At 38.8% G+C, this 25,525-nt stretch overlaps 1 protein-coding gene across 2 annotated transcripts in view; it reads left to right on the forward strand.

The window, feature by feature from the left end:
* The window catches only part of KBTBD3 (kelch repeat and BTB domain containing 3), a 73,335-nt gene that overhangs the window by 35,826 nt on the left and 11,984 nt on the right, over positions 1 to 25,525 (forward strand). Inside the window, exon 1 of one of the 2 annotated variants that reach the window (XM_068989225.1) lies at positions 16,360 to 16,488. The exons of the other annotated variant lie outside the window; for it this stretch is intronic. The gene's annotated coding sequence lies outside the window, so the exon portion shown is untranslated. Of the gene's footprint in view, positions 1 to 16,359; positions 16,489 to 25,525 lie in introns of those variants that run through there. 2 annotated transcript variants of the gene reach the window in all.

A 25,525-nucleotide genomic window follows, 5' to 3' on the forward strand; every position in this document is an offset into this window, starting at 1 on the left:
CATTTTAAAAATTAATTTATTTTTTTATTGGAGGACGATTGCTTTAAAGAATTTTGTTTTCTGTCAAACTTCAACATGAATCAGCGATAGGTATACATATATCCCCTCCCCTCGGAACCACCCTCCCATCTGCCTCCCCATCCTACCCCTCTAGGTTGACGCAGAGCCCCTGTTTGAGTTTCCTGAGTCATACAGCAAATTCCTGTTGGCTGTCTTTTTTTACATATGGTAATGCAAGTTTCCATTTTACTCTTTCCATACATATCACCCTCTCCTCCCCTCTCCTCATGTCTGTAAGTGTGTTCTCTATGTTTGTCTCTCCATTGCTGCCCTGTAAATAAATTCTTCAGTACCATTTTTCTAGATTCTGTATTATATGCGTAAGAATATATTTATCTTTCTCTTTCTGACTTACTTCACTCTGTATAATAGGTTCTAGATTCATCATTAGGACTTCTCAGATGTATTCCTTTTTATGGCTGAGTTTTATTCCATTGTGTATATGTACCACAACTTCCTTATCCATTCATCTGTCAGTGGACATCTAGGTTGCTTCCATGTTCTATCTATTGTAAGTAGTGCTGCAGTGAACAATAGAATACATGTTTCTTTTTCAGTTTTGGTTTACTCGGGGTATATCCCTAGGAGTGGGATTGTTGGGTCATATGGTGGTTTTATTCCTAGTTTTAAAAGGAATCTCCATACCGTCTTCCATAGTGGTTGTATCAGTTTGCATTCCCACCAACAGTGCAAGTGTTCCCTTTTCTCCACACCCTCTCTAGCATTTATTGTTTGTAGACCTTGATGATGGCCATTCTTACCGGTGTGGGGTGATATCTTAATGTAGTTTTGATTTGTATTTCTCTAGTAATGAGCATGTGGAGCATCTTTGCATGTGTTTGTTAGCCATCTGTGTGTCTTCTTTGAAGAAAATCTTAGGTCTTTTCCCACTTTTTGATTGGGTTGTTTCTTTTTCTGGTTTTGAGTTGTATGAGCTTGCTTGTATATTTTGGAAATTTATCCTTTGACAGTTGTTTCATTTGCTGTTATTTTCTCCATTCTGAGGGTTGTCTTTTCACCTAGCTTATAGTTTCCTTTGCTCTACAAATCTTTTAGTTTAATCAGGTCACACTTGTTTACTGTGGTTTTTATTTCTATTACTCTAGGAGGTGGATCATAGAGGACCTTGCTTTGATTTATATCATAGAGTGTTCTGCCTATGTTTTCCTCTAAGGGTTTTATAGCTTCTGGTCTTCCATTTAGGTCTTTATTCCATTTTGAGTATAGCTTTGTGTATGGTGTTAGGAAGTGCTCTGATTTCATTCTTTTACATGTAACTGTCCAGTTTTCACAGCACCATTTATTGAAGAGGCTGTCTTTCCCCATTGTATATTCTTGGCTCCTTTGTCAAAAATAAGGTACCTATAGGTGTGTGGGTTTATTTCTGGGCTTTATATCTTGTTCCATTGGTCTATATTTCTTTTTTTGTGGCAGTGCCATGCTGTCTTGATGACTGTACCTTTGTAGTATAATCTGAAGTCAGGAAGGTTGACTCCTCCAGCTCCATTTTTCTTTCTCAAGACTGCTTTGGCTATTTGGTGTCTTCTGTGTTTCCATATGAATTGTAGTTTTTTGTCCTAGTTCTGTGATAAATGTCATTGGTAATTTGACAAGGATCACATTGAATCTGTAGATTGCCTTTGGTAGTATAGACGTTTTCACAATATTGATTCTTGCTAGCCAGAAACATGCAATATGGAATATGATGCATCTGTGGAGTTTGGTATTAGATGAGGTGGAGTGTCTTGGAAGCAACCCCCTTTGGTTACCAAGGGACCAGTGTATATAATATATATGTGTGTATGCTTTTATGGTGGCTCAGTAGTCAAGAATCTGCCTGAGATCAAAAACATTCTGGAGGCAACAAATAGTAGAATAACAGAGGCAGAAGATAGGATTAGTGAAGTAGAAGATAGAATGGTAGAAATAAATGAATCAGAGAGTAAAAAGAAAAAAATAAATTAAGAGAAATGAGGACAATCTTAGAGACCTCCAGGACAATATTAAATGCCCCAACATTCGAATCATAGGAGTCCCAGAAGAAGACAAAAAGAAGGACCATGAGAAAATACTTAAGGAGATAATAGTTAAAAACTTCCTTAAAATGGGGAAGGAAGTAATCACTCAAGTCCAAGAAACCCAGAGAGTCCCAAACAGGATAAACCCAAGGCAAAACACCCCAAGACACATATTAATCAAATTAACAAAGATCAAACACCAAGAACAAATATTAAAAGCAGCAAGGGAAAAACAACAAATCACACACAAGGGGATTCCCATAAGGATAACAGCTGATCTTTCAATAGAAACTCTTCAGGCCAGGAGGGAATGGCAAGACATATTTAAAGTGATGAAAGAAAATAACCTACAGCCCAGATTACTGCAATATGTAAGACAAATGCTAACAAGTATGAAAGGGGAAATTAACAATAACACAATAATAATGGGAGACTTTAATACCCCACTCACACCTATGGACAGATCATCTAAACAGAAAATTAACAAGGAAACACAAACTTTAAATGATACAATAGACCAGTTAGACCTAATTGATATCTATAGGACATTTCACCCCAAAACAATGAATTTCACCTTTTTCTCAAGCGCACACGGAACCTTCTCCAAGATAGATAACATCTTGGGCCATGAATCTAGCCTTGGTAAATTAAAAAAAATTGAAGTCATTCCAAGCATCTTTTCTGACCACAATGCAGTAAGATTAGATGTCAATTACAGGAGAAAAATTATTAAAAATTCCAGCATATGGAGGCTGAACAACATGCTTCTGAATAACCAACAAATCACAGAAGAAATCAAAAAAGAAATAAAAATATTCATAGAAATGAATGAAAATGAAAACACAACAACCCAAAACCTGTGGGACACTGTAAAAGCAGTGCTAAGAGGAAAGTTCATAGCAATACAGGCATACCTCAAGAAACAAGAAAAAAGGCAAATAAATAACCTCACTCTACACCTAAAGCAACTAGCAAAGGACGAAATGGAGAACTCCAGGGTTAGTAGAAGGAAAGAAATCTTAAAAATTAGGGCAGAAATAAATGCAAAAGAAACAAAAGAGACCGTAGCAAAAATCAACAAAGCCAAAAGCTGGTTCTTTGAAAGGATAAATAAAATTGACAAACCATTAGCAAGACTCATCAAGAAACAAAGGGAGAAAAAATCAAATCAATAAAATTAGAAATGAAAATGGAGAGATCACCACAGACAACACAGAAATACCAAGGATCCTAAGAGACTACTATCAGCAATTACATGCCAATAAAATGGGCAATGTGGAAGAAATGGACAAATTCTTAGGAAAGTACAACTTTCCAAAACTGAACCAGGAAGAAATAGAAAATCTTAACAGACCCATCACAAGCATGGAAATTGAAACTGTAATCAGAAATCTTCCAGCAAACAAAACCCAGGTTCAGACGGCTTTACAGCTGAATTCTACCAAAAATTTAGAGAAGAACTAACACCTTTCCTACTCAAACTCTTCCAGAAAAATTGCAGAGGAAGGTAAACTTCCAAACTCATTCTCTGAGGCCACCATGCCATCATCACCCTAATACCAAAACCTGACAAAGATGCCACAAAAGAAGAAAACTATAGGCCAATATCACTGATGAACATAGATGCAAAAATCCTTAACAAAATTGTAGCAATCAGAATCCAACAACACATTAAAAAGATCATACACCATGACCAAGTGGGCTTTATCCCAGGGATGCAAGGATTCTTCAATATCCGCAAATCAATCAATGTAATACACCACATTAACAAAGTGAAAGATAAAAGCCATATGATTTATCTCAATAGATGCAGAGAAAGCCTTTGACAAAATTCAGCACCCATTTATGATAAAAACTCTCCAGAAAGCAGGAATAGAAGGAACATACCTCAACAAAATAAAAGCTATATATGACAAACCCTCAGCAAACATTATCCTCAACGGTGAAAAATTGAAAGCATTTCCCCTAAAGTCAGGAACAAGACAAGGGTGCCCACTGTCACTGCTACTATTCAGTATAGTTCTGGAAGTTTTGGCCACAGCAATCAGAGCTGGAAAAGAAATAAAAGGAATCCAAATTGGAAAAGAACAAGTAAAACTCTCACTGTTTGCAGAAGACATGATCCTCTGCATAGAAAACCTAAAGACTCCATCAGAAAATTATTAGAGCTAATCAATGAATATAGTAAAGTTGCAGGATATAAAATCAACACACAGAAATCGCTTGCATTCCTATACACTAACAATGAGAAAATAGAGAAATTAAGGAAACAATTCCACTCACCATTGCAGCAAAAAGAATAAAATACTTATGAATATATCTACCTAAAAAAACTAAAGACCTATATATAGAAAACTACAAAACACTGGTGAAAGAAATCAGAGAGGACACTAATAGATGGAGAAATATACCATGTTCATGGATTGGAAGAATCAATATAGTGAAAATGAGTATACTACCCAAACAATCTATAGATTCAATGTAGTACCTATCAAGCTACCAGCGGTATTTTTCACAGAGCTGCTGCTGCTAAGTCGCTTCAGTCGTGTCTGACTCTGTGCAACCCCATAGACGGCAGCCTACCAGGCTCCCCCATCTCTGGGATTCTCCAGGCAAGAACACTGGAGTGGGTTGCCATTTCCTTCTAGAACAAATAATCTCACAATTTGTATTGAAATACAAAAAACCTCGAATAGCCAAAGCAATCTTGAGGAAGAAGAATGGAACTGGAGGAATCAACTTGCCTGACTTCAGGCTCTACTACAAAGCCACAGTCATCAAGATAGTATTGTAGTGGCACAAAGACAGAAATATAGATCAGTGCAACAAAATAGAAAGCCCAGAGAAAAATCCACACACCTATGGCCACCTTATCTTTGACAAAGGAGGCAAGAATATACAATGGAGAAAACACAGTCTCTTTAACAAATGGTGCTGGGAAAGCTGGTCAACCACTTGTAAAAGAATGAAACTAGATCACTTTCTAACACCATACACAAAAATAAACTCAAAATGGATTAAATATCTAAATGGAAGACCAGAAACTATAAAGCTCCTAAAGGAGAACATAGGCAAAGCACTCTCTGACATAAACCACAGCAGGATCCTCTATGGCCCACCTCCCAGAATACTGGAAATAAAAGCAAAAATAAACAAATGGGACCTAATTAAAATTACAAGCTTCTGCACAACAAAGGAACTATAAGCAAGGTGAAAAGACAGCCTTCAGAATGGGAGGAAATAATAGCAAATGAAACTGACAAACAACTAATCTCAAAAATATACGAGCAGCTCCTGCAGCTCAATTCCAGAAAAATAAACGACCCAATCAAAAATAGGCCAAATAACTAAGAAGACATTTCTCCAAAGAAGACATACAGATGGCTAACAAACACATGATATGATGCTCAACATGACTCATTATCAGAGAAATGCAAATCGAAACCACAATGAGGTACCATTTCACCCCACTCAGAGTGGCTGGGATCTAAAAGTCTACAAGCAATAAATGCTGGAGAGGGTGTGGAGAAAAGGGAACCCTCTGACACTGTTAGTGGGAATGTAAACTAGTACAGCCACTATGGAGAACAGTGTGAAGATTCCTTAAAAAACTACAAATAGAACTGCCTTATGACCCAGCAATCCCACTGCTGGGCATAAACACCGAGTAAACCAGAATTGAAAGAGACACAAGTGCGCCAGTGTTCATCGCAGTACAGTTTATAATAGCCAGGACTTGGAAGCAATCTAGATGTCCATCAGCAGATGAATGGATAAGAAAGCTGTGGTACATAACACACTGGAGTATTACTTAGCCATTAAAAAGAATACATTTGAATCAGTTCTAATGTGATGGATGAAACTAGAGCCTATTATACAGAGTGAAGTAAGCCAGAAAGAAAAATACCAAAACAATATACTAATGCATATATATGGAATTTAGAAAGATGGTAACTATAACCCTGTATGCGAGACAGCAAAAGAGACACAGATGTATAGAACAGCCTTTTGGAGTCTTTGGGAGAGGATGAGAGTGGGATGATTTGGGAGAAGGGCATTGAAACGTGTAATACCATATAAGAAATGAGTCGCCAGTCCAGGTTCAGTGCAGGATACAGGATGCCTGGGGCCTGGTGCACTGGGATGACCCAGAAGGATGGTATGTGGAGGGAGGTGGGAGCGGGGTTCAGGATGGGGAAATATATGTACACCCATGGTGGATTAATGTTGATATATGGCAAAACCAATACAATATTGTGAAGTAATTAGCCTTCAATAAAAATAAATAAATTTATATTAAAAGAAAAAAAAGAAAGAATCTGCCTGCCATACAGGAGACACAGGTTCATTCCCTGGGTTCTAATGTTCCTCTGGAGAAGGAAATGGCAACCCACCCCAGTATTCTTGCCTGGGAAATCCCATGGACAGAGGAGCCTGGCAGGATACAGTCTATGGGGTCACAGAAGTGTCAGAAAGAACTTAAGATCTAAACAACAATGTAAAATATACTTTGTAATTGTTCATTGAAGCTTTTCCAAGATCAGTTCAGTCGCTCAGTCCTGTCCGACTCTTTGGGACACCATGGACTGCAGTACACAAGGGATCTTGTCCATCTCCAACTCCTAGAGCTTGCTTAAACTCATGTCCATTGAGTCAGTGATGACATCCAACCATCTCATCCTCTGTCATCCCCTTCTCCTCCTGCCTTTAGTCTTTCCCAGCATCAGGGTCTTTTCCAGCGAGTCAGTTCTCCACGTCAGGTGGCCAAAGTACTGGAGCTTCAGCATCAGTCCTTCCAATGAATACTCAGGATTGATATCCTTTAGGATTAACTGGTTTGATCTCCTCACAGTCCAAGGGACTCTCAAGAATTTTCTCCAACACCGTAGTTCAAAAGCATCAGTTCTTCAGTGCTCAGTCTTCTTTACGGTTCAGCTCTCACATCCATCCATGACTACTAGAAAAACCATAACTTTGACACATGGTACTAACTAAATGTTAGCTCTTATTATCATCATATATGTCTTTCTTATTCAAATTGACCTTAAATTGTCACGGTAACTTTTGGCCAGTACATTTATATTTGGATATTTTGAGCAATAAAATTCTTTGTGAGCTTTCATTTAATATTAAAATCCAGGGTCAAAATAGTATTGAAAATACCATGGACTTTGAGTGAAGCAAGCATAGTTCTGTTAGTTTTGTGTCTAAATCTTATTGTTTAACTTGGCTTCAATTTCCCATTTTGGAAAACTGTTATTCTTAAAGTATTATGAATATTGAATAAAATAGTTCTATAAATTGCTAATTATAAAATTTAATACTGTCAGGTCTGTTATATCACAAACTATGAAATTTGAGTCTCTAATCATTCATTTATTTATTAATATTTACATGTTAACAGAAAGTGGAGTTTTACCCAATAGTATTTTTCTCTAGTTTATTACTTTAACGGTCCAAAAAGATCTGTATTGATAGGGATGTAAGTTCCTAATTCCCCTTCATGGATCACTGCCTTATGGTGAAGAGGCTAGTGTAACTCAATGAAAGTATGAGCCAGGCCATGCAGGGTCACCTAAGATGGATGGGTCATAGTGAATAGTTCTGATAAAACGTAGTCCAGTGGAGGAAGGAATGGCACACCACTCCAGTATTCTTGATGTGAGAACCCCATGAACAGTATGAAAAGGCAAAAAAACGACACTGAAAGATGAGTCCCAGGTCATAAGGTGTCCAGTAGGCTACTGGGAAAGAGCACAGGGTAATTACTAATAGCTCCAGAAAGAATGAAGTCGTTGGGTCGACAGTCAGTTGTAGACGTCTCTGGTGGTGACAGTAAGTCCAATGAACAGTATATTGCTTAGGAACATGGAAAGTTAGGGCCATCAGTCAAGGTAAATTGGACTTGGTCAAGTCAACAAGAGAGTCTGAAATGCAGTACTTGGGTGCAATCTCAAAAACAATAGTATGTTCTCGGTTTGTTTCCAAGGCAGACCAATATTACAGCAATCCAAATCTGTGCCTCAGCCACTAATACTGAAAAGCTGAAGTTGACCAGTTCTGTGAAGACCTACAAGACTTTCTAGAACTCACACCAAAAAAAAAAAGATGTGATTCTCATCACTGGAGATTGGAATTCAAAACTAGGAATTCAAGAGATACCTGAAGTAACAGGCAAGTTGGCCTTGGAGTGCAAAATGAAGCAGGGCAAAGGCTGACAGTTTTGTTAAGACATGCTCATAGCAAACATCTTCTTCCAACAGCACAAAAGATGACTCTACACATGGACATCACCAAATAGTCAGTAACTAAAGCAGATTGATTATATTCTTTGCAGCCAAAGGTAGAGAAGCTCTATACATACAGCAAAAGCGAGACATGGAGCTAACTGTGGCTAGATCATGAGCTCCTTATTGCAAAATGCAGGCTTAAATAGAAGAAAGTAGGAGAAGCTACTAGCCCAGTGAGGTATGACCTAAATCATATGGTGGAGGTGACAAATAGATTCAAGAGATAAGGTCTGGTAGGTAGAATACCTGAAGAACTATGGACAGAAGTTCGTACCACTGTACAGGAGGCAGAGACTAAAACCATCCCAGAGAAAAAGAAATGCAAGAAGGCAAAGTGGTTGTCTGAGGAGGCTATACAAAAAGAGCAGCGAAAGGTAAAGGAGAAAGGGATAGATATACCTAACTGAATGCAGAGTTCTTGAAAATAGCAAGGAGGGTTAAGAAGGCCTTCCTAAATAAACAGTGCAAAGAAATAATCAAATGGAAAAGAGATCTCATCAAGAAAATTGAAGATATCAAGGGGGCATTTCATATAAGGATGGACACAATAAAGGACAGCAACGGTAAGGGCATAACAGAAACAAAAGATATTAAGAAGAGGTGGCAAGAATACGCAGAACTGTACAAAAAAGATCTTAGTGACCCAGATAACCACAATGGTGTGGTCACTCACCTGGAGTCAGACATCCTGGAGTGTGAAGTGAAGTGGGCCTTAGGAAGCATCACTATGAACAAATCTAGTGGAGGTGATGGAATTCCAGCTGAGCTATTTCAGATCTTAAAAGTTGATGGTGCTAAAGTGCTGCACTCAACATGTCAGCAAATTTGAAAAACTCGGCAGTGGCCCCAGGACTGGAAAAGGTCAGTTTTCATTGCAACCCCAAAGAAGGGCAGCCAAAGAAGGTTCAGACTACTGTATAGATGTGCTTATTTCACATGCTAATAAAATAAGGTTCTGCTCAAAATCCTTCAATGTAGGCTTCATCAGTACATGAACCCAGAACTTCCAGATGTACAAGCTGCATTTAGAAAAGGCAGAGAGATTTAAATTTGGGAAAGGAACAGGACAAGTCTGTATGTCTCTGGTTATTTAACTTCTATGCAGACTACATCATAGGAAATGGTGGGCTGGATGACTTACAAACTGGAATCAAGATTCCCTGGAGAAACGTCAACAACTTCAGATATGCAGATGATACCACCCTTAATGACAGAAAGTGAAGAGGAACTAAAGAGCCTCTTGATAAGGTGAAAGGGGAGAGTGAAAAAGCTGGCTTGAACTCAACATTCGAAAAACCTAAGAACATGGCTTCTGGTCCCATCACTTCATGGCAGATAGAGGGGGAAAAAGTAGAGGCACTGACAAGTTTTATTTTCTTGGGCTTCAAAATCTCTGTGGACTGAGATTGCAGCCATGAAATGAAAAGATGCTCCTTGTAAGAAAAGCTGTCACAAACCATGTCAGTATATTAAAAAAGCAGAGACATCACTTTGCCAGCAAAAGATGTCTAGTTAAAGCTATGATTTTTCCAGTAGTCATGTCCAGATGTGAGATTTGGACCGTAAAGAAGGCTGATCACTGAAAAATTGATGCTTTTAAATTGTGCTGGAGAAGACTCCTGAGAGTCCCTTGGACAGCAAGGAGATCAAACCAGTCAATCCTAAAGGAAATCAATCCTGAATATTCATTAGGACTGATATTGAAGCTGAAGCTTCAATACTTTGGTCACCTGATGGGAAAGCTGACTTACTGGACAAAACACTGATGCTGGGAAAGATTGACAGCAGGAGCAGAAGGGGGCAGCAGAGGATGAGTTGGTTAGGTATCATCACTCACTCACTGCATATGAATTTTTTTTTTTTTTGCATATGAATTTGAGCAAAGTGTGGGAGATAGTGAAGGACAGGGAAGTCTGGAGTTCTGTATTCCATGTGGTTGCAAAGTGTCAGATTCAACTTTTGACTGAAGAATAACAATAAAAAGTGCTGAATTTAGATTGTTGTAATCATTATCAAAAAATTTCCTCCACTTTTCCCCCCTTTCTTCTCAGTGTATTTGCATGGTTAAATTTCTCCCATCTAAGCAAAATAAAATTCCTTAGAATCTTCATGATTCTCTAGTTCCAACCTCATGAACCTAAAAAAAAAAAAAATTATATAAAATACGCTCATTATCCTCTCTTAAAACCACTGTAATCTGGCCTCTCCCTATCCCACCCTCAAATCATCAGTGACTTCTTTTCAGTCCTTAACCTTACTTTAACTTTTTCGGCCTTTGATGATGTGGGAGCTACTTCATTTTTGAAATTCTCCTCCCATGGCTTCCACCATCTCTCCAAATTAATTTTCCTCCATTTCTGTCCCTGTTCTTTTTATGTGTTTTTCTCAGCTCTAGAACTTTTTCGCCTGTGTCTTCTACAGATAATATTTCTCATATTTTCTTTCCATCTAGGCTGTCACCTGGTATGTGGCAGATGCTGCATAAATAATTCTTTAGCTTAGATTGTCTATCCCTTAAGGTTAATTATCCTTGGTGTTCTATCCTTAACACGCTTCTCTAGAAATTCTACGTGTCTTCTTTGATTGATTTTTATTAATTTCAGTGGATTTAGTTATCTTGTGGATTAGTTCCCTCTTTCCCTTTCATATATTTTCCAGGGCCCTTTGTTTATGATAGTGCTTGTAATTGTTGATTAAGTAAAGTCTACATACAGAAATTTATTCAAGCCAAATTGACCAAATAGGACATTTCAACTTCTCTGCTTAACCACTGTACATAGAGTAAACATGGAGAGTTTTAACTTTCAGGCACATTGCAAAAGTGAATACCCTTGTGTAATACTAATGTATTATTATGTCAATACTTGAAAATTTCCAATAAAGCCATTTTACTTATATTACTAGTCATAGAAATAAAAATCACTATGTGTATGTATCATTGTATTCACTTCTTATCTATGAACTATTAGCTTCAGTAATTTAGACTTACTCTAATACAAGTTCCAGATTATTTATATATTTATATAATAACAGTATAAGTAATTAGGTATAAATTAGATATATACACTTATATAGAGATATTTTTAAAAGTATTGCAACCCATGTTGCTTTTATTCATCAGTGTTCAGGAGGTCTTAGCTACTACTGTACAAAAAAAAGCCATCTCAATATTTACAAATGATATATTTTTTATGCATTAAACCAAAAAGTTAAGAATCAACAGATAAATATTTAGATTAATAAATATGTTTAATGAGTTGCTGAGATTAAAATTAATACTCCTCAGTTAAGATAATCCTATTTGGGTTTTACCTAGGAGCTCAGTAGTTAAGCTGCCTGCCAATGCAGGGGGTATAGGTTCAATCCCTAGTCCTGTAAAATTCTGCCTACCAAGGAGCAGCTAAGCCTGTGCTCAACAGCTGCTGAGCCTGTACTCTAGAGCCTGTGTACTGCAACTACTGAGCCCCCAGTCACTGCAACCAAAGATAGCCTGTGCACAGCAGTGAAGACCAGGTACAGCCAGAAATAAATAAAATTTTAAAAAAGACCCTATTTGTTATAATAGCTGCATTTCAGTGACTTAACAAAATTAGTTTTTCATTAAAGTGGATTTTAAAAAGTTGATACTCATTACCAGTGCCGCTGCATAGGCATATCTGTCTCATTAGATAGTAAACTCCGTGAGCATAAGAACCTCATCTTTGTTACTTACTGCTGTATTCTTAGCAGAATTTCTAAATGTAAATCCAGTGGTATGATGCCAGTCCTTCTTAAAAGTTTACTGTATGTTCCGTATTACCTATAGAGTGAAACCCACACCCCCTTTCATGAGGTAAACACCCTGTTTACCACTTAAGCTTTCTTTTATCCTGTCCCCTGTCCTCGACTTTTTCTCCATAGGGCCATAATAACTCTTTTATCCATGCCTTTGCACTTACAACTTAATTCTTTTCTCCTAGAAATGTTGGTCTCACCTTCTTTGATAACCATTTTTCTTAACAGCTCAAGTACCATACTCATCAGAATGGTTTCCTCAGTCCTCCCCTCTCTACTCTGTCCTCTCCACTCTTGAAGCAAGTCTGAATGTTGTTCTTCCTCTGTGCATCCGTAGTACTTGCTCATATCACTTTTATGACCCTTGTACAGTTTACCTGGGGCTTCACTGCTGGCTCAGATGGTAAAGAATCCGCCTGCAATGCAGGAGACCAGGGTTCAAGACCTGTTTCGGAAAGATCCCCTGGAGGGGAATGGCTATCCACTCCAATATTCTTGCCTGATCCCATGAACAGAGGAGCCTGGCAGGCTACCTATAGTTCATGGGGTTGCAAAATTTGGACAAAACTGGGTGACTAACTTTCACAGTTTACTTATTTCTCACCACACTAGCCTATAAACCTGTAAGAGCAGGAATCCTGTACCTCATTTATCTTATATTCCCAATGTATGTGCAGGTTTGAAAACCAGAAGATTCAAATAAAAGTTTATAGAATAAGGAGTATTAGTGTGGAGGCTGTTGGGGCAATTCAACCCCAGTACAACCCCAAGTGAGAGTAATGAGAGCCTCAGCTAAAAGAATGGCAGATAGGGAAAGAACTGGTTTTAAAATGAGTGTGTATTATTGGTGAAATATGACTTCCTGTTGTCTGACTTGGAGAGTATAGACGCTATTCATCTAGATGAGAATTAGAAAAAAATTTAATAGAGTTATGGGGGGAGAAACCCTATATTGTTATTATAGAGTATGGATGCTTCAGCCCATTGCTGAACTTGAGAAACAAGCCAAGAATAACACCTTTGTCTCATTGTGTTGTTGAGAAAATACTTTGATCCTTTGCACCACATTAACCCATGTCTGTCTGTCTGCCTAGTGCCAGTCTTGGTGGTGATTTGCTTTGTTATGCTCCCCTTTTGTGTGTAAGTACTCCCTGGCTCATCCCTATGAGTATTCCTTTCCGTCATCATGGAGTCAGAAAGAGAAGGCTGGTTCATGTCTCTACCAGCTCTCTCTCTACTCTTTCATTGTTACTCCATATAAAACTACTGTGCAGTGATAGCTCTTATGCTCAACTTTCTCTTAAGCTCTCAGTTCATGTCAGTTGCTCAGTCATGTCCGACTCTTTGTGACCTCATGAACTGCAGCATGCCAGGTCTCCCTGTCCATCACCAGCTCCTGGAGTGCATTCAAACTCATGTCCATCGAATCGGTGATGCCATCCAGCCATTTCATCCTGTCTTCCCCTTCTTCTCCTGCCCCCAATCCCTCCCAGCATCAGAGTCTTTTCCAGTGAGTCATGGAAAAGTCACCTTCGCATGAGGTGGCCAAAGTATTGGAGTTTCAGCTTTAGCATCACCCTTCCAAAGAACACCCAGGACTGATCTCCTTTAGAATGGACTGGTTGGATCTCCGTTGCAGTCCAAGGTACTCTCAAGAGTCTTCTCTAACACAACAGTTCAAAAGCATCAATTCTTCAGTGCTCAGCTTTCTTCACAGTCCAATTCTCCCATCCACACATGACCACTGGAAAAACCATAGCCTTGACTAGACCGACCTTTGTTGGCAAAATAATGTCTCTGTTTTTAGTATGCTATCTAGGTTGGTCATAACTTTCCTTCAAAGGAGTAAGTGTCTTTTAATTTCATGGCTGCAATCACCATCTGCAGATTTTGGAGCCCCCAAAAATAAAGTCTGACACTGTTTCCCCATCTATTTCCCATGAAGTGATGGGACCAGATAACATGCCCTTAATTTTCTGAATGTTTAGCTTTAAGCCAGCTTTTTCACTCTCCTCTTTCCCTTTCGTCAAGAGGCTTTTTAATTCCTCTTCACTTTCTGCCATAAGGATGGTGTCATCTGCATATCTGAGGTTATTGATATAACCTCTCCCGGCAATCTTGATTCCAGCCTGTGCATCCTCCAGCCCAGCGTTTCTCATGATGTACTCTGCATAGAACTTTAATAAGCAGGGTGACAATATACAGCCTTGCTGTACTCCTTTTCCTGTTTGGAACCAGTCTGTTGTTCCATGTCCAGTTCTAACTGTTGCTTCCTCATGTGCATACAGGTTTGTCAAGAGGCAGGTCATGTGGTCTGGTATGCCCATCTCTTTCAGAATTTTCCACAGTTTATTGTGATCCACACAGTGAAAGGCTTTGGCATAGTCAATAAAGCAGAAATAGATGTTTTTCTGGAACTCTCTTGCTTTTTCAATGATCCATCAGATGTTGGCAATTTGATCTCTGGTTCGTCTGCTTTTTCTAAAACCAGCCTGAACATTGAGACGTTCACAGTTCATGTATTGCTGAAGCCTGGCTTAGAGAATTTTGAGCATTACTTTACTAGCATGTGAGATGAGTGCAATTGTGCAGTAGTTTGAGCATTCTTTGGCATTGCCTTTCTTTGGGATTGGAATGAAAACTGACCTTTTCCAGTCCTGTGGTCACTGCTGAGTTTTCCAAATTTGTTGGCATATTGAGTGCAGCACTTTGACAGCGTCGTCATTCAGGATTTGAAATAGCTCACCTGGAATTCCATTACCTCCACTAGCTTTGTTCATAGTGATGCTTTCTAAGGCCCACTTGACTTCACATTCCAGAATGTCTGGCTCTAGGGGAATGATCACACCATCGTGATTATCTGGGTCGTGAAGATCCTTTTTGTACAGTTCTGTGTATTTCTTGCCACCTCTTCTTAATATCTTCTGCTTCTGTTAGGTCCATACCATTTCTGTCCTTTATCGAGCCCATCTTTGCATGAAATGTTCCCTTGGTATCTCTAATTTTCTTGAAGAGATCTCTAATCGTTCCCATTCTGTTCTTTTCCTCTGTTTCTTTGCATTGATCACTGGGGAAGGCTATCGTATCTCTCCGTGCTATTCTTTGGAACTCTGCATTCAGATGCGTATATCTTTCCTTTTCTCCTTTGCTTTTCACTTCTCATCTTTTCACGGCTATTTGTAAGGCCTCCTCAGACAGCCATTTTACTTTTTGCATTTCTTTTCCATGGGGATGGTCTTGATCCCTGTCTCCTGTACAGTGTCACGAACCTCTGTCCATAGTTCATCAGGCACTCTATCAGATCTATTCCCTTAAATCTATTTCTCACTTTCACTGTATAGTCGTAAGGGATTTAATTTAGGTCATACCTGAAATGTCTAGTGGTTTTCCCTACTGTTTTCAATTTAAGTCTGAATTTGGCAATACGGAGTTCATGATCTGAGCCACAGTCAGCTCCTGGTCTTGTTTTTGCTGACTGTATGGAGCTTCTCCATCTCTGGCTGCAAGGAATATAATCAGTCTCATTTTGGTGTTGACCATCTGGTGATGTCCCTCTGTAGAGTCTTCTGTTGTGTTGTTGGAAGAGGGTGTTTGCTCTGACCAGTGCGTTCTCTTGGGAAAACTCTATTAGCCTTTTCTCTGCTTCACTCCATATTCCAAGGCCAAATTTGCCTGTTACTCCAGGTGTTTCGTGACTTCCTACTTTTGCATTCCAGTCCCCAATAATGAAAATGATGTCTTTTTTTTCTTAAGTCCTAGGAATTATTAGAGAAGGCAGTGGCACCCCACTCCAGTACTCTTGCCTGGAAAATCCCATAGACGGAGGAGCTTGGTGGGCTACAGTCCATGGGATCACGAAGAGTTGGACATCACTGAGCAACTTCACTTTCACTTTTCACTCTGCTGCATTGGAGAAGAAAATGGCAACCCACTCCAGTGTTCTTGTCTGGAGAATCCCAGGGACAGAGGAGCCTGGTAGGCTGCCGTCTCTGGGGTCACACAGAGTTGTACACAACTGAAGTGACTTAGCAGCAGCAGCAGCACCAAGAATTATTAACTGTTTTTACTCTCCTCCCCCCATCACCTTATAAACATTTTGATTAATGTCATTTAAATGATTTTTTTACTTTTAAGTGGACTTCTAATGGAAAACTGGCTTCCCTGGTGGCTCAGATGATTAAGAATACACCTGCAATGCAAGAGACCCAGGTGTGATCACTGGGTCAAGAAGATCCCCTGGGGGAGGAAATGGCAACCTACTCCAGGATTTTTGCCTGGAAAAGCCCATGGACAGAGGAGCCTCATGACTTACAGTCCCTGGGTCACAAAGATTGGAACTCAACTGAGTGAGTAAGCACACATGCACACACTTAACTTTCATTTAGCACACAGTAAATGCTAAATTATGTATTATTTTTTAATCTCAGCAACACAACTAGATAAATAAAGTTTATCCTTATTTTACAAATGAAGAAAATGAGAATCAAAGATTAGTAGTTGCTTACCTCAAGTATATCACAAGTATATTACACAGCCAAGATTGGAACTCAGATCTATCCTATTCTGTGTGTGTTAGTTGCTCAGTTGTTTCCCAGCTGTTTGCAACTCCGTGGACTTTAGCCCACCAGTCTGCTCTGTTCACAGAATTTTCCAGGCAAGAATATTGGAGTGGGTTGCCATTTCCTTCTCCAGGAGATCTTTCTGACTCAGGAATCAAACCTGGGTCTCTTGCATTGCAGGCATATTCTTTACAGTCTGAGCCACCAGGGAAGCCCATCCTATTCCAGAGCCCCTTTTCTGTTTCATATTATGTCATAGCTCTGGGACAGTATGATCTCGTAGTTATTAGACAAGGAGGAAAAACATGCATGTTTTATAAACATAGTTTTACAAATGACTTAAGTATGCCTTGTGAGGTAAAAAATTACCATTGGGACAATAGCCATATATAATTATTGGTACACATATTTTGTACCCTACTCTGACTTGGAATATTTTTTTAATTCTTGATCAGATGTTACCAACATTCTTTTTTGTTGTTGTTTTGTTTGGCCATAACATACGGCTTGGGGAAATCTTAGTTCCTCACCAAGGATTGAACCCAGAACCCAGCAGTGAAAGCACAGAGTCTTAACCATTGGACTACTAGGGAATTAACCTCAACAGTCTTAAAGATTTGCACCACTGTAATGATTTTCTCTGTAGCTCACTTTAACTTGGAATATTCTTTTGCACCCTAGATCGGATTTATCAACATTCTTAGGATTTGCACAGTTGCACTGTTTGCAGTGTTGTGATGGCTTGGCACTGGCTGCCCAGACATTTGGTCCAATGGTTATTCTGGGTATGCCTGTAAGGGTGTTTCTGGATAAGATTAATAACACTTGAGTAGATAGACTGAGTAAATTACTGCCACTTCTAATCCATGTGGGCCTCATCCAATCAATTGAAAACCTGAATAGAACATTAGTCATTTCCTGCCTTTGGCCTTGAACTGAAAAGTAATCTCTTCCTAGGTTTCTAGCCTGCCAGCTTTCAGAGTAGAACTGACACCATCAGCTGTCCTGGTTCTTAGGCCTTTGGATTCAAAGTAAAACTACACCATTGGCTGTTCTGAGTCTCTGACTAGCCAACCATAATCTTGGGACCTCCACAATGTTATGAACCAATTATGTGTATGACAACAGACTAGTTCCAAATAGGAAAAGGAGTATGTCAAGGCTGTATATTGTCACTCTGCTTATTTAACTTATATGCAGAGTACATCATGAGAAACGCTGGGCTGGAAGAAACACAAGCTGGAATCAAGATTGCTGGGAGAAATATCAATAACCTCAGATATGCAGATGACACCACCCTTATGGCAGAAAGTGAGGAGGAACTAAAAAGCCTCTTGATGAAAGTGAAAGAGGAGAGTGAAAAAGTTGGCTTAAAGCTCAACATTCAGAAAACGAAGATCATGGAATCTGGTCCCATCACTTCATGGGAAATAGATGGGGAAACAGTGGAAACAGTGTCAGACTTTTGTTTTTTGGGGCTCCAAAATCACTGCAGACAGTGATTACAGCCATGAAATTAAAAGATGCTTACGCCTTTGAAGGAAAGTTATGACCAACTTAGATAGCATATTCAAAAGCAGACACATTACTTTGCCAACAAAGGTCTGTCTAGTCAAGGCTATGGATTTTCCAGTGGTCATGTATGGGTGTGAGAGTTGGACTGTGAAGAAAGCTGAGCGCCGAAGAATTGATGCTTTTGAACTGTGGTGTTGGAGAAGACTCTTGAGAGTCCCTTGGATTGCAAGGAGATCCAGCTAGTCCATCATAAAGGAGATTAGGCCTGGGTGTTCATTGGAAGGACTGATGCTGAAGCTGAAACTCCAATACTTTGGCCACTTCATACAAAGAGTTGACTAATTGGAAAGGACTCTGATGCTGGGAGGGATTGGAGGCAGGAGGAGAAGGGGACGACAGAGGATGACATGGCTAAATGGCATCACCAACTTGATGGACATGAGTTTGGGTAAACTCTGAGAGTTGGTGATGGACAGGGAGGCCTGGCGTGCTGCGATTCATGGGGTCGCAAAGAGTCGGACACGACTGAGCAACTGTACTGATACACATATATACTATATTTACATACACTCATATACATATACACATACAACCCACACAGATATCACACGTATAACAGTAGTTATATATATAACAAATAGGCTTATAGCCAAATATATAGCCTATTGGTTCTTTTTCTATGAAGAACTCTAATACAACTTTTCTGTCTTACGTTTCTTTGGAACCCAATCTTTTTATTATCTTTCTCCTTTTATGACACTTCATTCTTTGCGTTTATTTGTATGTGAGCTCAATTTTATTGGCAACAAATAGTCTCAGTTCTTTTCCTCAAAATGGCAGGCTCACTTCCTTCACTTTTGAGTTTATCTGCCAAATACGCAAGATAGAATAGCCAGAGTGTGTCTGTCCTTTGACATTCTGTATAAATGGTGGCTGCATCTGTGCTTTTCCTCAAGATGGCATAGTTCTTGGGCACGTAGCAGAAGTGCTCTATATGGGCTTCCCATTTTGTCACATGGAATTAAAAAGATGTATCCTTAAGGAGCAAGCTTTAATAAAATCCAGAATTTTTAGCACTTCACTAAGGACAGTTTTAAGTGAAGTTGACTTTTCCCCCTTCCGAGTGCTTGGGGTGAAGAATACAATAAATAGGTGTATTCCTAGATGGTAGCAATTTCATTCACATTTCTTTTGTACCATCAGTGGAAGTGTCAGAATAGTGAGAAAAGCAACTACTTAATGTTTGTATGAAAATAGTTTTAACTTCACAGATTCCTGAGAGGGTTTTAGGGACCTTTGGTGGTCCATGGGCTACGTTAGAGAAACAGTTTGAGATACTGTCTCACAGAATAGATGTGGTTGCTGATGATGAATATGAGTGATACTTGACCTTCTTTCTCTCCCTTCTTGTGATTTTTTTTTTCATGATATGTCAGCAACTGAAGTTCCATCAGATGCCTGTAGCATCTCTCTAAAGGAGAGTGGCAGAACAAATTCACCATTTGTTCCTTCATATTGTATGTCTTGCATCTGCTTTGTTTGATCTTATAAATTTGAAACCAGTAACATGGAACAACAGACTGATTCCAAATAGGAAAAGGAGTACGTCAAGGCTGTATATTGTCACCTTGCTTATTTAACTTATATGCAGAGTACATCATGAGAAATGCTGGACTGGAAGAAACACAAGCTGGAATCAAGATTGCCAGGAGAAATATCAATAACCTCAGATATGCAGGTGACACCACTCTTATGGCAGAAAGTGAAGAGGAACTTAAAAGCCTCTTGATGAAAGTGAAAGAGAGGAGTGAAAAGGTTGGCTTAAAGCTCAACATTCAGAAAACGAAGATCATGACATCGGTTCCATCACTTCATGGGAAATAGATGGGGAAATAGTGCAAACAGTGTCAGACTTTATTTTTGGGGGGTTCCAAAATCACTGCAGATGGTGACTGCAGCCATGAAATTAAAAGACGCTTACTCCTTTGAAGGAAAGGACCAACCTAGATAGTATATTCGAAAGCAGACATTACTTTGCCGACTAAGGTCCATCTAGTCAAGGCTATGGTTTTTCCTGTGGTCATGTGTGGATGTTAGAGTTGGACTGTGAGGAAGGCTGAGTGCTGAAGAATTGATGCTTTTGAAGTGTGGTGTTGGAGAAGACTCTTGAGAGTCCCTTGGACTGCAAGGAGATCCAACCAGTCTGTTGTGAAGGAGATCAACCCTGGGATTTCTTTGGAAGGAATGAGGCTAAAACTGAAACTCCAGTACTTTGGCCACCTCATGCAAAGAGTTGACTCATTGGAAAAGACTCTGATGGTGGGAGGGATTGGGGGCAGGAGGAGAAGGGGATGACAGAGGATGAGATGGCTGGATGGCATCACAGACTCGATGGACATGGGTTTGGGTGTACTCCGGGAGTTGGTGATGGACAGGGAGGCCTGGTGTGCTGCGATTCATGGGGTCGCAAAGAGTCAGACACGACTGAGCGTCTGAACTGAACTGAACCGACACCAGTAAGATTCTAAGATATGGAGATCAGAGAGAAAACAATAGCAACTGGGAAACAAAACTTTGACCTGGCTAGAGTAAAACTGTAACTATTGTACACTCACATTTAGAGCCATTCCTTCAATATGTTTTTTTTCCCGAGCTATTTCTCAACATTACTGTATATTTCAGCTTGTAAGTGGCCATTTTGGAATTTTCCTAAATTCAGATTTATAACATTTGGTAATAACATCGAATCTGTGAGGCACACAGAAAGTGAGGCATGCTGTCAGAATCAGAAACAATTCTACTTCCCAAGACCTGTAATCCAATTTGAAACTCTTTGCATACTGGCAATATATTAAAGCATATGTAGCAGGCAGAGAAGTGAAAATGGAAATTTACTACAGGAATCCTCAGTTTATGATATGTCATGATCCCGTACCTAAATCTGCAGAAAGGGGCATCCATTTTTTATACCCTTAAAGATACTGTTTTTGAAAGTTTCCCTTTTTTCATCTCTACCTATTTGATTTATGCTAGTCAGTAACTTTCTATGATGATGAAAATACTCCTTATTTGCTGTATAATACAGTACACTGCAGTAACCATTAGCCACATGTATTAGTGTTCTCCAGAAAAACAGAGCCAATTGGAGGGAAGATAGATTGATTTACTCTGTAGAGTTAGCTTGTATGCTTATGGAAGCTAGGTATTCTGAACATCAGAAAACTGGTCCTAGTAGTAAAACTAGCAGTAAAGTTGTAATCCAAGTTTTAGTCCAAAGGAAGGAAAAGTCTGATCCTCCAACTTAAAGACAGTCTGGCAGAGAGAAAAAATTCTGTTACTGGACCTTTTGTTCTTTGCAGGCCTTTAATGGATTCAGTGAGTTCCACTCACATTAAGTAAAGCAACCTGCTTTCCTCAGTCTGCTGATTCAGATGTTAGTCTCATCCAAAAACACCTTCACAGACATACCCAGATACAATGTTTAGCCAAATATCTGGGTACCCCCATGGCCCAATCAAGTTGACACATAAAAGTAACCGTCATATTACATATAACTACGGACTACTTAAAATATGGCTAGACCAAGGAGCTAAACTTTTTTTTAAAATTTTTCTTTTTTATTTAATTTTAAAATCTTTAATTCTTACATGTGTTCCCAAACATGAACCCCCCTCCCACCTCCCCATAACATCTCTGTGGGTCATCCCCATGCACCAGCCCCAGGCATGCTGTATCCTGCGTCAGACATAGACTGGCAATTCAATTCTTACATGATAGTATACATGATAGAATGCCATTCTCCCAAATCATCCCACCCTCTCCCTCTCCCTCTGAGTCCAAAAGTCCGTTATACACCGCTGTGTCTTTTTTCCTGTCTTGCATACAGGGTCGTCATTGCCATCTTTCTAAATTCCATATATATGTGTTAGTATACTGTATTGGTGTTTTTCTTTCTGGCTTACTTCACTCTGTATAATCGGCTCCAGTTTCATCCATCTCATCAGAACTGATTCAAATGAATTCTTTTTAACGGCTGAGTAATACTCCATTGTGTACATGTACCAAAGCTTTCTTATCCATTCATCTGCTGATGGACATCTAGGTTGTTTCCATGTCCTGGCTATTATAAACAGTGCTGCGATGAACATTGGGGTACATGTGTCTCTTTCAATTCTGGTTTCCTTGGTGTGTATGCCCAGCAGTGGGATTGCTGGGTCATAAGGTAGTTCTATTTGCAATTTTTTAAGGAATCTCCACACTGTTCTCCATAGTGGCTGTCCTAGTTTGCATTCCCACCAACAGTGTAGGAGGGTTCCCTTTTCTCCACACCCTCTCCAGCATTTATTGCTTGCAGATTTTTGGATCGCAGCCATTCTGACTGGTGTGAAGTGGTACCTCATTGTGGTTTTGATTTGCATTTCTCTGATAATGAGTGATGTTGAGCATCTTTTCATGTGTTTGTTAGCCATCTGTATGTCTTCTTTGGAGAAATGTCTATTTAGTTCTTTGGCCCATTTTTTGATTGGGTCGTTTATTTTTCTGGAATTGAGTTGCATGAGTTGCTTGTATATTTTTGAGATTAGTTGTTTGTCAGTTGCTTCATTTGCTATTATTTTCTCCCATTCAGAAGGCTGTCTTTTCACCTTGCTTATAGTTTCCTTGGTTGTGCAGAAGCTTTTAATTTTAATTAGATCCCATTTGTTTATTTTTGCTTTTATTTCCAGAATTCTGGGAGGTGGATCATAGAGGATCCTGCTGTGATTTATGTCTGAGAGTGTTTTTCCTATGTTCTCCTCTAGGAGTTTTATAGTTTCTGGTCTTACATTTAGATCTTTAATCCATTTTGAGTTTATTTTTGTGTGCGGTGTTAGAAAGTGATCTAGTTTCATTCTTTTACAAGTGGTTGACCAGTTTTCCCAGCACCACTTGTTAAAGAGATTGTCTTTACTCCATTGTATATTCTTGCCTCCTTTGTCAAAGATAAGGTGTCCATATGTGTGAGGATTTATCTCTGGGCTTTCTATTTTGTTCCATTGATCTATATGTCTGTCTTTGTGCCAGTACCATGCTGTTTTGATGACTGTGGCTTTGTAGTAGAGCCTGAAGTCAGGCAAGTTGATTCCTCCAGTTCCATTCTTCTTTCTCAAGATTGCTTTGGCAATTTGAGGTTTTTTGTATTTCCATACAAATCTTGAAATTATTTGTTCTAGTTCTGTGACAAATATGGCTGGCAGCTTGATAGGGATTGCATTGAATTTGTAAATTGCTTTGGGTAGTATACTCATTTTCACTATATTGATTCTTCTGACCCATGAACATGGTATATTTCTCCATCTATTAGTGTCCTCTTTGATTTCTTTCATCAGTGTTTTATAGTTTTCTATATATAGGTCTTTAGTTTCTTTAGGTAGATATATTCCTAAGTATTTTATTCTTTTCGTTGCAATGGTGAATGGAATTGTTTCCTTAATTTCTTTTTCTACTTTCTCATTATTAGTGTATAGGAATGCAAGGGATTTCTGTTTGTTGATTTTATATCCTGCAACTTTACTATATTCATTGATGAGCTCTAGTAATTTTCTGGTGGAGTCTTTAGGGTTTTCCATGTAGAGGATCATGTCATCTGCAAACAGTGAGAGTTTTACTTCTTCTTTTCCAATTTGGATTCCTTTTATTTCTTTTTCAGCTCTGATTGCTGTGGCCAAAACTTCCAGAACTATGTTGAATAGTAGCGGTGAAAGTGGACACCCTTGTCTTGTTCCTGAATTTAGGGGAAATGCTTTCAATTTTTCACCATTGAGGATAATGTTTGCTGTGGGTTTGTCATATATAGCTTTTATTATGTTGAGGTATGTTCCTTCTATTCCTGCTTTCTGGAGAGTTTTTATCATAAATGGATGTTGAATTTTGTCAAAGGCCTTCTCTGCATCTATTGAGATAGTCATATGGTTTTCATTTTTCAATTTGTTAATGTGGTGAATTACATTGATTGATTTGCGGATATTGAAGAATCCTTGCATCCCTGGGATAAAGCCCACTTGGTCATGGTGTATGATCTTTTTAATGTGTTGTTGTATTCTGATTGCTAGAATTTTGTTGAGGATTTTTGCATCAATGTTCATCAGTGATATTGGCCTGTAGTTTTCTTTTTTTGTGACATCTTTGTCAGGTTTTGGTATTAGGGTGATGGTGGCCTCATAGAATGAGTTTGGAAGTTTACCTTTTCTGGAAGAGTTTGAGTAGGATAGGTGTTCGCTCTTCTCGAAATTTTTGGTAGAATTCAGCTGTGAAGCCGTCTGGACCTGGGCTTTTGTTTGCTGGAAGATTTCTGATTACAGTTTCAATTTCTGTGCTTGTGATGGGTCTGTTAAGATTTTCTATTTCTTCCTGGTTCAGTTTTGGAAAATTGTACTTTTCTAAGAATTTGTCCATTTCTTCCACGTTGTCCATTTTATTGGCATACAACTGCTGATAGTAGTCTCTTATGATCCTTTGTATTTCTGTGTTGTCTGTTGTGATCTCTCCATTTTCATTTCTAATTTTATTGATTTGATTTTTCTCTCTTTGCTTCTTGATGAGTCTGGCTAGTGGTCTGTCAATTTTATTTATCCTATCAAAGAACCAGCTTTTGGCCTTGTTGATTTTTGCTATGGTCTTTTTTGTTTCTTTTGCATTTATTTCTGCCCTAATTTTTAAGATTTCTTTCCTTCTACTAACTCTGGGGTTCTCCAATTCTTCCTTTTCTAGTTGCTTTAGTTGTAGAGTTAGGTTATTTATTTGACTTTTTTCTTGTTTCTTGAGGTATGCCTGAATTGCTATGAACTGTCCTCTTAGCACTGCTTTTATACTGTCCCACAGGTTTTGGGTTGTTGTGTTTTCATTTTCATTAGTTTCTATGCATATTTTGATTACGTTTTGATTTCTTCTGTGATTTGTTGGTTATTCAGAAGTGTGTTGTTCACCTCCATATGTTGGAATTTTTAGTAGTTTTTCTCCTGTAATTGAGATCTAATCTTAATGCATTATGGTCAGAAAAGATGCTTGGAATGATTTCGATTTTTTTGAATTTATCAAGTTTAGATTTATGGCCCAGGATGTGATCTATCCTGGAGAAGGTTCCATGAGCACTTGAAAAAAAGGTGAAATTCATTGTTTTGGGGTGAAATGTCCTATAGATATCAATTAGGTCTAATTGATCTAATGTATCATTTAAAGTTTGCGTTTTTTTGTTAATTTTCTGTTTAGTTGATCTGTCCATAGGAGTGAGTGGGGTATTAAAGTCTCCCACTATTATTGTGTTATTGTTGAT

The sequence above is a fragment of the Capricornis sumatraensis genome, chromosome 16, assembly GCF_032405125.1.
Source record: "Capricornis sumatraensis isolate serow.1 chromosome 16, serow.2, whole genome shotgun sequence".
Classification (NCBI taxonomy): domain Eukaryota; kingdom Metazoa; phylum Chordata; class Mammalia; order Artiodactyla; family Bovidae; genus Capricornis; species Capricornis sumatraensis.